The sequence below is a fragment of the Acomys russatus genome, chromosome 25, assembly GCF_903995435.1.
Source record: "Acomys russatus chromosome 25, mAcoRus1.1, whole genome shotgun sequence".
NCBI classification, from domain to species: Eukaryota; Metazoa; Chordata; class Mammalia; order Rodentia; family Muridae; genus Acomys; species Acomys russatus.
In genome coordinates, this window is record NC_067161.1 from 29,083,333 (window position 1) to 29,096,289 (window position 12,957).

General features: G+C 42.6%; 1 protein-coding gene across 2 annotated transcripts in view; it reads right to left on the reverse strand.

Annotated features, from left to right (window-relative positions):
• Positions 1-8,891, reverse strand: part of Sgcd (sarcoglycan delta) — a 365,504-nt gene extending 356,613 nt beyond the window's left edge. The window contains exon 1 of one of the 2 annotated variants that reach the window (XM_051167942.1): positions 8,581-8,891. The gene's annotated coding sequence lies outside the window, so the exon portion shown is untranslated. Of the gene's footprint in view, positions 1-2,564; positions 2,657-8,580 lie in introns of those variants that run through there. The other variant, XM_051167943.1, reaches the window with a different exon arrangement.
• Between the last annotated feature and the right edge of the window lie 4,066 nt (positions 8,892-12,957).

Genomic DNA, 12,957 nt, shown 5'->3' on the forward strand with positions numbered 1-12,957 from the left:
ATTTTATTTATTTTTCTCATATACAATACACCATGACTGCAGCTTTCTCTCCTGCTATTCCTCCCAGTCTCCTCCTTCTCCTCCAGAAAAGAGCAGGCCTCCTCAGCACATCAACCACATACAGCACAATAAGACCTGGTACAAACCCTCATATCAAGGCTGGGCGATGCCACCTAGTAGGAGGAAAAGGATCCTAAGAGAAAGCAAAAGATCAGCAACTCCTCCACTCCCCATCAGGAGTCCCCCCAAATGCCAAACCTTTCCCCCAAAACACCAAGTTGACATACATGCAGAAGACCCTGTGCCCTTCTATTAGCCCTCCTTAGTTGATTCTGAGGGACATGATATCCTGGTGTCTTTGACTGTAGCTTCACCTGAATTCAAACTCATAGCAATCCTCTTGCCTCATGTCACCACACCTGGCTTTAAATGCTCTGCTGAACTGATTTAAGCCTTATGATGATTAGTATCTAAGTTAGGCATGCAAGGCAACTGAGAAACTGGGAGGTGTAGTAATCTTCACAAAGTCATTCAGCCTTTTAAGACAGTAATGAGTCCCTGGCTGAAAAACCTGCTCTTACTTCTTTGTTAAAAATGCTTCCAAATATAGACAAATATCTGTCCAAACCAGGATGACTATTAATTAAGAATATACTTTAAAATTGCCTTTGTTAGAACTTGTCAACATGAATATTATTAAGTTTAAGTCAAAAATAATATCTGACTACATACCATATATAATTCAGTCAGGGTATATGTTACTCTAAGAATAGATATTTTTCTCCTGGGAAGTAAACCTTCTCAAACCCATAAATTTTTTTTATAGCATCATGAAAAACAGCTCCAGCAAATGGATGTATCCTTCTATACTGATTTGGTAGCTCCATAAAATTACCATTGATTCAGTGGATTCTCCCTTGACAATTGGTTGACAAAGATCTTCAGCTATTACTTGTGATCCTGGATGCTGGAAATGAAATCTGTAGTCTACAAGGAGATGTTTGTCTTATTTTTGATCATTTCATTTGATATAAAAATTGAACTTTACAAGTACAAGCATGACAATAGGAGTTACAAGAAAAGGCAGGAGAGATGCCTTGGTGGTCAAGCAGTTGCTGCTTGTTGCTCTTGCAAATGACTAGGCTCTAGTCCCAGTGCATTATCACATGAGGGAGCTCATACTTACAACTCCAGTCCCAGGGAATATGATATCCTCTTTTGGTCTCTGTGGATACTTGCATTTAAGGTGGTATACATACATTCATATACACATAAAATAAATGCAAACTTTAAAAAATGTTATATCTTTTGTGAAGCACTCTGCACTCATGCTATGAGTTCATGTACATGTACAAATGCACCTGTGTCTGTCAAGGTACAATTTGCACCCAGTGAATATATGCAGATAGTAACTAGAAAGCTCAATGGGCTTATTTGTAAATAAGACAGGACATGTTTCTATCACTCTCAAAATTCCTCTCATGCCCAATTTATTTTCTTTAAATTATGTATGCTTTTACGTATATCCATGCCAGGCTATGTACGTGTGAGTACAAATGCCCACAGAAATTAGAAGAAAGTGTTGGGTCATCAGGAGTTGGAGTTATAGGTAGTATTAAGCTATCCAACATAAGTGTTGGGAACCAAAGTTGAGTCCTCAGGAAAACAGTACATACTCTTAACTTCTTAGCTCTCTCTCCAGCCCTTCATGTCCTTTCTTAAACAATCCCCACCCCTAGATACAGCAATTCATCTGATTTCTCCAATTATAATGTTTAACTCCAGTTGCTATTCATTGTGAGCCTTCTACTTCTAGCCACATAGTAGCTTTTGCATCTCTCTTCTATAAGATACTCAGCCCATCTCAATGGTGGTCTCACTTGGAGAATTAAACCACACTTTAAAGATGTCTTGTTTTCCATCCAATGAATCCCACTGAGGTGAGAAAGGGTCCTTCAAGTCACTGTGTTCCAGAGTTCCATTGAGTAACTCTACTGAGGCACATAAGTATGAGCCATGTAAATGCTTGCTTATCGCTAACACAAATGGGGGAAGGAGACATGTGCCACTCAAAGGAAGAACAGCTGCTCTGAGCCCATCTGCCATGGTGCCATGACAAGGAATACTGCAGACGCATAGCTTTTGCTTTAATGAGTCATCTAGAAACTCATATTTTTACTTTAAGTTAAGATGTAGCTAAGCAAATAAATAGAAATGAAAACAAACAAACAAACAAAAAACACTGAGCATGGCTATATACAGCAATGATCCCTTCACTCCAAAGCCTATGCAGACAATTGGGAGGTTGAGGTCAACCTGGGTTATAGAGTTAAGATCCATTCTTAACAAAGAAAATCAAAACAAAATCACTTTGTCACCAAAAATGAATTTCTAGAACAGAACATGGATTGTTGGTTCAAATTCTGTTATTTGGATCCCCAGCGTGTAATATATTGTGAGCATCTTTCTCAAATAATGTCACTACAGTCTTTCGTAAAGTGCACAGTTCACTTTGGAACTAATGTTTGTCATGACACTGTCAAAGTTCCACGGCCTGGACTCACCCCTTACTGTACTCAGCTGGCTAGAGCAGGCAGATGTTGGCCGTGATGAACAGGTACTCAACAGGAGAAAACAAGGGAGAGACATAATGGTGGCACTGAATAAAGAAATAAAGAGAAAGAACTAGAGAGATCTTAACAAAAGAGAAGAGAGAAGACAGCCACAGGAACACACTGGTAAAGGAAGAACAGTACAGCTCTGCTCTCAGATGACTCTGTCTTTCAGCAATCTTCTTTCATGAAATGTATCATGCCCAGTCCACATCCCAGTCAGCGTTATTACAGCAGGTGGCTGTCTACGGATCTGCTTGAAGAACACAGCTCACCCTGCTACTTATTAACTCGAGGCTCAGTGAAAGCAGAATTAGTGGCTGACCACTTCAACTTTGGCAAGCAGTGGCAGGGCCTCCAGGCATTCAAAACACATCCTGTGGAAGACAGGGTGTTCACAAGTGACTCTGATCCTATCAGAGGAATTGGAAATGTGTTTTGTACAGAGAGGGAGTCTCTGATCCTTGACAGTCTGGTCTTTATCAGGGAATTTTGCTTGCTTTAATAGGCACCATTATTTTATTGGTTAAAATAATAAGAAGAATAAAGCATTTGTATCCACAGCCACTTACACAACCCCCACATTAGTACAGCCATCAGAAAAGAGTTGCTACGAAACCAATCTCACAGGATTTATACAGGAAGTGAACCGTGGTGACACAGTCCTCTCTGAGTTCTGCAGGCACAGATGAGAGTCAGGTCAAGGGCCAGAGCTTACAAGTTTTGCTCTAGAGGAGGTGGCTCACATTTGTCAACAGGAATCTGAAGTAATAATGAAGACAGTCACCTTTCCATGTGGCAGCAAAGGTGAAGTCACAGGGACAGTGGAATCTGTAGAGAAATTCAGAGGGAATGCACACAGAGAAGATGCTGAACACCTCAACAGAAAGCCTCCTCTCGGCCTGATTCATGTCATGATATGGATATTTCAAACCTCAGTTTACTTGATGCCACAATCGTTAGCATTGACCCTGCAGATCCATAAATCTGTAAATGCTTACTCTGCAGAGGGCTTCATGTTCTATATATCCCACACACAGTATTCACAACACATCATAAAGCAGATGTTATCTTAGTCCATTTAAAGACCAGGACACTGGGGCCCAAGCTGATGATGACAGCTGCCTCAGGTCACAGAGTAGGAATGCTAATGGAGCCTCTGCCCAATACTCAGCTTTACTGCTCTTTTACTGTGACATGGTCATTTCATCTAGTTTTACTTATTTGCTGAACATCCTGTCCCTGGCACCCACCCTTTCTTGCTTAGATAACTGGAGTAAAGTTCAGAGCAATAGGTTTTTGTCAAACAGAGGTTGACTAGAGCATTACGAAGGAGCGTAAAGACAACCACATTGGAAAGGATGGATAAAATACTTCAGGACGTCCAGACTTAGGACAGTGGATGAAGAGGTACTCTTGAAAGGGGAGAGCCTTGGAATTGCAGAAATCATAGGTTTTTGAAAAGCATAAAGAGCCTGCAAGTCATGAGCATCCATCTAAACCTGAGATCAAGATTATAGTGGAGCCAAGGACTTCTAGAGATTTCTACCACCACTACTTTCAAAGCCCATTTCTACCCCAAGTATCACCAGCACATTATATGTGGCTTCAGCGGCTGTGAGGAAGACAAGGGGCTCTGTAGTGCACATGGGCACATGGGCTCCTGTGGATACTGTTTGACAGAAGAAACAGTACTCAAACAGCTGTCACTCAAACATTGTGCCACATCTTTCTGGCATTCAGCACCCACCGGATATAGTAAGATTCCTGCACTAGGCAAAAGTCAAACCGGCATTTCACAAGCCCCATTCTTGACCCATAGTTTGACTTGGCTTGGGCAGAATCTGAGGGTGAGACCTTTTAGAACTGGGGATTCTCCAATTTTCACTTCAGACTCTGTGTTTTTTTCAGAACTGTGGACATTGGTGGTTTCTGAGGGGTCCTTCCTTACTAAGACCTCATTATAATGTTCTTCTATCTAGTATGTCTTCTAAAGTTTAGCTACACATCATTACTGAGCCAGTACATTTACAGCACACTTACAGCCCATTCCTGGCATCAAGAATCCAGAAGCACTGTCTCTATGCAGGTTGCCTGTGCTTCTTAGCAAGTGATTCTCTCTCTGGTCCTAGGGCTTACATCTTACCAACAGAAGACATGGTCCATTTGGGTAAAGAGTTCAACTGTATTTAGTTGGGTACTTTTTTTTTATATGAAGGATTATAGCCAACACTATCTGAAACCCAATTCATATAGACTTTTTCCTATTTTTAGGTGCTAACAATACCGTTTGATTCACATCAATAGTCAAAGAGCCCTTTACCTCAGAGCTTATGATTTCTAATCCAGTCGCAGAGACTGAAAGACTGGCCAAAGACAGTCTTTGCAGCATTGCTCCATGGGAGCAGTGCCTGGCCAGTGAGTTTTTGACCCAGTTCTGACCATGTGCTTTGAGGCATCAGGGCAAGACCGCAATGAAGGACATTCCTTCTCGATTAAAGGTGTTAGGAGGACAAATAATCTCCCTTCAGTCTTCTTACTGCTTCCCTGCCTCGTGCATGACACATAGAGAAGAAAAGAGGATACTCCTCCTCTGAGAAAGCAGTAGAAAGCAGGCGCTCTGCCACAACCCTTTCTTACATCTAATCTGCAACTGTATGTGTGAAAACAACCCCTTTCATGCTTAGATGACTACAAGCAGGCTTTGAAAAACTGATGGCTAAATGCAATCATCACAGGCACAGCTTTCAAACTCCTTTTCTAATGAAATCTCCTGCAAAATCCCCACATATGGAATAAATGTTATGTATCTGGGCTCTACCAGAATAGAGCATTCGACAGCCATTCCTTTCGAGTTGCCTGGAGACTCTTTAAAGCCAGGCCTGTCAGGAACAGCATCTCTCAGGAGTGTCTTCTGTTGGCAAACATGTAGTTCCCTGGCTTTGGGCCCTCGGGTTCCCAAGCTTGGATCAGCACTGTCCCTATTGGAACTCCCTTTCCTGTTTCAAAAAGCCCTAGGTCTCAGACTGTGAGTTACATCTGCCTTTTGACTTCCCCCTCTGAGTGATACCACCTCATTTCCTGGGGCTCCAGCTATAGACTGATTAACACCATGCCAGTTCTTGGCTTCCATAGTAAATCTATCAACTGTCTGTCCATCATCCATCATCTATCTGTCCATCATCCGATCTGTCACCAAGATCTGTAAAGTCTAATTACCTATCTCCTTAACTAGTCTTCCTATATATCTATTATCTATTTTTTCTACCAACATACTTACCTATCATCTTTTCATTTACCATGGATCTAATCTATGACTCTTTATCTCTGTGTCTTCCTGTAGCAATCTACTTACCTATCATTTCTCTCTGTGCATATCTCCCTCTCTATCTCTCATCTATCTGTCTGTCTATCTATATATCTATCATCTATCTATCTATCTATCTATCTATCTATCTATCTATCTATCTAATAATCTGTTTTCTATTCTCTTTCCACATCCCTCTCTGTGTCTTTGTCACCTGTCTTCTATCTACTCTTTATCTATATCTCTGTGTCTATCACAATCATCTATCAGACATATATCTGTGCAGAAAAAAATAACAATATTATTTTGTTGTTGCTCAAAAAAAAAAAAAAAGCAAACACATAGCATGGACTTCACTTTCAAAACTTTGTTTTAATAAAGTAGGTCTAGCAGAGCCTGGAATAGCTTTATCCCTGTAGTGACTTGCTCATGTCCACCTGGTCCCTTCACTCAATGTTCCTGCAGGAATAGCTCCACAAGGAACAAATACAGGCTAAAATAAGGCCCCAAGAGCCTGTTCTCTCCTGCTTAGGAAATCTGAGCCCTCTGGGTAATGCTATTCTTACAAAATGTGTTTTCTGATTACTTCCAGAAGGCATTGCCAGGCAGGCTAACCATAATGTTCCTCCTTGTGAGGAAGGTAAAGCAGCCTAGTGCACAGAGGCAATCCCAGCAGAGCAGTGTCTGGTAGATTCTAATAAGTGTGCTAAGTTCCTGTGCTGAGATCTCCTCCCTCCATGCTCCAAGCTTATTTTGCCCAGCTCTGTCCTCACTGGATCCACCTTTGTACCAGATTTCTTCTTCTTGACCCTTTTCTCTGCTCCCCTGCCCACTCCTTTCAAAAGGCAAGAGACCTTGAGTTTCCCTCTTCTGAAAAGAGAAGCTACAGAGTTTCTTCCCAGTTTGGGCACTGCTGTGCACAATCTTGCAACCTGGAGTTGCTATGTCACGCCTTTTTTTTTCTGCAAAAAGCTTTACACGTACTAAATTTAGATGGGGTGACATTCCAGCTCACTCTCTGCCTCTATTACTGGCAGTGGGTGCTCGGCTGTGGTTTAGCCTGGTTACTATTCTGCCTGGGCATTAGAAAAGAGAGCAGTGGTCCATCTTGACTTCTAACTGCACTCCCCAGCCTGTAGGGAGTCCTGAAATTCTTTAAGCTGCCCCACCCTACCCAGCTCCAGCCATCTCAACAAAAAGATGAGGCTCATAAGGAAAACATGCGTGAGGTGTCACTCATGGCTGAGACACCATCCTCCAACATCACTAGAGGGGAAGCAAAGTCCCAGATGCCAATCTGAAAATTGTGCCAACAGCACTGACCTCTGTGTACTCATCTTAGGGCCAGGGCTGGGGAAAGCCAGACATCCCAGCATCTACTCTTCCTTCATCTGCCTCCTCACTCAGTACTTACAAGAGGCCTGAAAGGGAGGGTCAGGATTCTGACTTAACCTCAGTTCGCACCCACAAGATCTAGTAGCTCTTTGCTAATAGCATGCAAGGACTTCACCCTTTCATCTCTTTCCCCCTAGGCAGGCTCTTGCCCCAGTCCCCTCTGGAAAGCAGCTCTGTTGCCATGGCCTGATCAGCGAGTGACCCTACAGCAGGATGGATGAGCTTTAGTCCAAACTTATATGAGCTGAGCCAAGTTCTTAAAGACAGTGGCACTGTATGGCTTGTTTTCTAAATACAAACACAGAAAAGAGTAATCGAGCAGTACTAGGAGGGCTATTATAGTTATCACAATACAGTGTATAGGTATGAGAAAGAACTAAAGTTGAAGAGAAAAGCCAAGGTTCTCTTCTGCTAAAAATTACTCAATATTTGTAATGCACTATTTTTTAGTTGGGTGAAAATAAAATGAAGTGGTTGATAAACCATTCACAGCATTTGTCTTTACTTTTAACAATGACTTAGAAAAAAATAAAACTGCTGTTTTCTACTGTGGCTCCATTATCTGTTATAATATACAGAGATATTTATTAAACTGCATGCTGTTTCTTCCACCGAGTAAAAGGGGAATTACTTATCAAAGCAGAGAAAAAAAAAACCTCAGCATATTTCTAGGCAACTACATTATTGCTATTCAAATCTCGCATAAGAAAGTCAAATTCACATATGAATTTACAACACCAGGAACCCTTACACACACATCTGTTCCTACCCTCCACCCCCCCAAAAAGAAAAGTGTATTCCAAGATAAAAACTTCAAATTCTGATTCCTTCCAAAAACAGAGCTGTTTCCTGCTTGGAACACCCCCCTTTAAAACGCTTATAGCATTAAGAATAGGAGCAGTTTCATTAGACATTATCTTTGCAGTCAACCAAGTGTCCCGTGAAGCAGAAAGGGGACCTTCCAGTCCTCTGGAACAGGGTGACTACACAGGGATCTGCACACTTTTTCTTCCCCAGTGCTGTTAGCTATGGAGCGGTAACTTTCAAAAGAGCTGTTGAAACTCAGATCTCAAGGGCCCTTTGGGGGGTCAAACAACATGAGACGCGCCAACTCCCTCTGCAGAGAAGATGAGACTGGAATGTGTTAATTAACACATAACGGCACGCGGCCTCTCTCCCCACTCCCGACCCCCCTGTGTTTGTGAACAAACGCAGGCAAGGCTCAGGAAGCTGGGCTGGAAAGGCAAGAAGCGCATTGTCCCCTACCTCTTGTGTGCTTCACAGGGTGGCAGATGAAAGTCCCCCGTGGTCCCAGAGAAAGCTGAGAAGCTCTGATGGAGGCAAGCCACTCAGCCCGCCCATGTGAGCAGGCCCTGCCTGCACTCAGGAGCTGCCCCAGTCAGATTTTCCAGCCGCACAAATGTAGCCAAGTCCCTGCCCATGCCTGAAGAATTTCCTGAACAGCATTCCCGTCCTTTCACTGCCTGCTTTGAAACCCTACTCTGCCTCTACTTCGATCTGGTTTTGTCAAGCTGACTCCCAGCTACTGGGCCTGTCTCCAGATATCAATAGGAAACACGTGTGGGAAACACAGTCTTGCTTTCTTGCAACAGCGCTCATGGCGTCTGCTGGGCTCACACTCAGAGAGAAAGCTGCTTCCAGAAAGGACTTGGATTTCCCAGCCATTTTCCACACAAGCTTTGCAATAAACATGTCTTTATCCCCCACGCACCGCCCCCCCACACCCTGGTTCAAAACTGTCTCTTTAAACCTTGCCTGTTCACAGGGAATCCCCCACAGCCTGGGGTTAGAGCCCTGTGCTCCGCTCTTCCTGGTATTGAGCGCAAACAAACAGCAGCTGAGAGATATAAATGCTAACTTCATCTCCCTCGCCGGCTCTTCCAAAGTTTTTGCTTAAAATTTCAGTTGCTGGGGAAGCAATATTTTTAGCACTCCCAGCTCCGTTCTTCCAAGTTGTCCTCTCCACCTGATTCGTGGTGCATCTATCTCAGCAGCAACTAAAAATAATGCAATTATTTTTCTCAGACACTTCTGATACGTTTTGCTCTAAAGCTGTGCAGGTAACATGCTACCGATGGTAAGATTTTACACGCTGTGACAACTGTGTTAAGGTGACAGAAAAACAGAAGAACCTAGGATGAGAATGCATCCTACATCTGTGCAGCAGTAAATTTTTTCCCTAGGTGGCAACATCCTCAGGATGTTCTGGGTACCTCCTGCTGGGTTTTGTGGTCTACCTTTGACATTTTCTCTTTCCTATCATAAAACTGGAGAAAAATCCCAAAACACATAAGCCAAACCAAAGTTTTCAAGTAAACATTTCAGAAAACAGGTTAAAGGGGAACATTCAGTGTGAGGTGGCTTTGTTTGTTTGTTTGTTTGTTTGTTTCTTCCTTTTGGTGTTAACATTAACATGCATTAGCAACATTTTCTTTCTCTCACTGTCTTTCCTTCTTTCCTTTCTTCCCTCCTTCCTTTCTTTGTTTCTGTCTTCCTGTTTGATTGGCAGCTTTTAAAATTGCTTTTATATTCTGGAGGGGGCTGCTGTAAATAAATGTTAGGAGTCACTGGAGTCCAGAGTTTAGCATCAAATGATGGTGGACCCTTTCAGTACAATTAAGTTTTTGCCTTGGGAAGTGCTATGAGCATGCAGGAAAGCATACATGCCTGTGCGTGTGTATGCAGGCATATGTGGTCAGACACACCCACACACCTGAGCTCATGGGGCAATAGTTACAGAGCCAGAGACTTAGAGACTATCCATTCTAAATCGTTTCCCACATTCATCTCACACAGAGAAACCCAAGCCTAGGGAGATGAGATGATTCATCCGGAGCTGCAAAGACAGTTAATGCCTGAGTTGATGGTGGAGAAGGCCAGCTGCCGCTGTTCTGTGTGCTCTTTCTACTGCAGTGCATCCTGGGAAGGTGCTATCACCCAGCTTGCAGGTGAGCAGCCTTCAATCAGTTTCGAGTAGAGAACCCTCCCTCTCCTCTAACTTGCTGTTCCACCTGTAGGCTCGAGTCAACTTGTGTAACCACTCTGGGCCTTGGTTTCCCTGGCTGGGAGTTGAACTTGATAATTGGATCTACTTTATAGGAATAGTTGCCGATGTATTGAGATTACCCGTGTGATGCATTTACAACCTATAAGTCATACCAGTTTCTTTTTTGTTTTAATGGAACAGCACCGAGACCTTTCCTTTCATCAGGATGTATTCCTATTTTCTGCTGTCTTATGAAGGCATATCAGCTCAAACACAGGATCTGTCTCAAAGTTTAAATGGAGCAATAAGGCAGCCAGAAGGCTACTCTTCATTTATTCCCAAACAGAACATTGGAGTCTTTTTTTCCGGGTTAATCCTTAGGAAAGACAACCAGTGGGATGCAATCCACAGTGAGTCACATGAGGCTGAGCCAAGTGCCATTCAGAGAATTAGACTCCCCCTTAGCACTGAGAGCTCACAACAGTAGTACTGTAAAGAGAAGATCCTTGACAGTTGCAACGCCCATGTTCAGAAACAGCTCTCTCCCCTGGGACCAGCAGCACCAGGAAAATCCCCACACTGAAAGACAAATCATCCAGAGATAACAGCTGCTACAAGTCCTAAATTATTGGACATTTGTTTGTGGGTTTCTACTGTCTTTGTCTTTGAGACGGTGGCACCCAGTGCTTAAGGAAGCTCTGTTCAGCTTCCTCCAGGAAAACAAAAGATGGAGTTCAAGCAGTTCTTAATTTTGAGCTCCTTACAAATATTTAAGTTATTAAGGACAGGATGACTCAGTGAGAAAACAAGCTCATAAAGTTTATTTTCTGAATTTTTATATGTTGAGCATTGGCTAAGATAAGGCACAGTGGGGGTGCCCAGTATGGCTCAGTATGCCCAGTAAATGCTCAGATTACCTAAATGCAGCTAGTGTTTAATACTAGTGTTCGATTTGCAAAGGACGGCAGAGCTCACTCCTCCGTCTCCTTCTCTTGCAAGGCCTCCTCCTCCTCACTCAGGTCTTGAATTGCTTTTGATTGCAGCAGAGAGAAATCATTCAAATTAGCCAAATGAAAAAGAGGGAGGATGCTATCAAGACTTTTCCTTCTCTCCCCCTAGGCTTCTCTTGGTTGCAGCATCTTCTTTGTTCTCTCCACTGTGAAGAGAGGCATTTCCAGCTGCTTCCCTCTCGCTGAGAAAAATCCGAGGTCTTTCCCAAAAAGGGCTCCACTCTATGGGTCCACCTTGAGTCACATGAGCATTGCTACACAAGTTTCTAACCACACAGATGGGGTCCTCATACTGGCTATATTTGTCTCACATGATACGCTGGCGGGCTCAGAAAAAGGAGTCGGTTCCATCTGGACCACGCCAGTAGAATAGAATTATTAAGGGATTATGAAAACATAGGAGGTACACGAAAGTGATGTGCAAGGTCTAGGGGGATGGATTAGTGAATATGTGCTCTTCCTGTGGGAGCATGGGGTGTTGAGTTCGAATCCCTACAGCCCATGTAAAAAGTCAGGCATGGACCCAGTGTGCCTTGTTGTCCTAGCTCTGGGAGTTGGATAGGGTGATCTCTAGGGTTTGCTGGCAGCTAGCCCAACTCTAGACACAGGCACAGACCCTGTCTCAATGGGTAAGTGAGAATGATAGAGCAGGCCACTGAATAACATCCTCCTATAGCATTTGCACCCATATACCACACACACACACACACACACACACACACACACACACACACACACACACACACACATTCCACAAATAAAATAGAAAAATAACCCATCTATAAAAATGTTAAGAAAATGTATTTTAACATCTTTTCCATCTTAGAAGCCCTCTTGGAAATACTATGAGGCAATATTTAGTCCAAAGACTAAAAAAGAATTCAACATGCTCATGCCAAAACAATTTAATTTAAGTTAATTAAATGAGTAGCAGATTATTGAGAGGGCAGCCTGATGCTCTCTTTCATTTGAGGACCCATTTTACAAACAGTGCCCAGTGAGGAGGCAAACCCTATTTGGATCTTCAGAAAAGACAGGACCAGTTTCCAATGGCCAACGGCAAGGAAAGTAATCAGTTCATTTTGAAGAGACATTTTTGTGCAAGAATTTGGGCCTTCTTATGGCTCAGTGACAAACTAATGACACATACATTGTGAGAACATTGTGAGAATATCTTTCTTTATTGTCAAGACATACTGTCTAAGCTGAAGTCACCTACAGTTTAAAAAATTCAGTTCTCCGCATGATACACAGGGAAGACTTCTCAGGATCGGTTTTAGTTACCCAGAGAAGGAATTGGTATATAGGTGACTAGTTGATTGAAACTCATTGCAAACACCCTTTTAAAGGCAATTAATTTAACAGCATGGAGAAAATGCTGGTGTAGTTGAACAGTCAGCCCCATACATTTTTTTGAAACTATAAACCATTGGTCAAATCTTTGAAATTTCTTTTTGGTCTATAATTTCTCCTAATGTTATAGCTTACTGAAAGTAAACTCTCGAAATACTACATTTTTATTTGGACATAAAATTTATTGATCAATAAAAATGGTTCAGACTCCATGATAGCCAGAAATGAGAAAGAGCCGTACTTGAAAAATCCATAACATCTCTTGTCTCTATT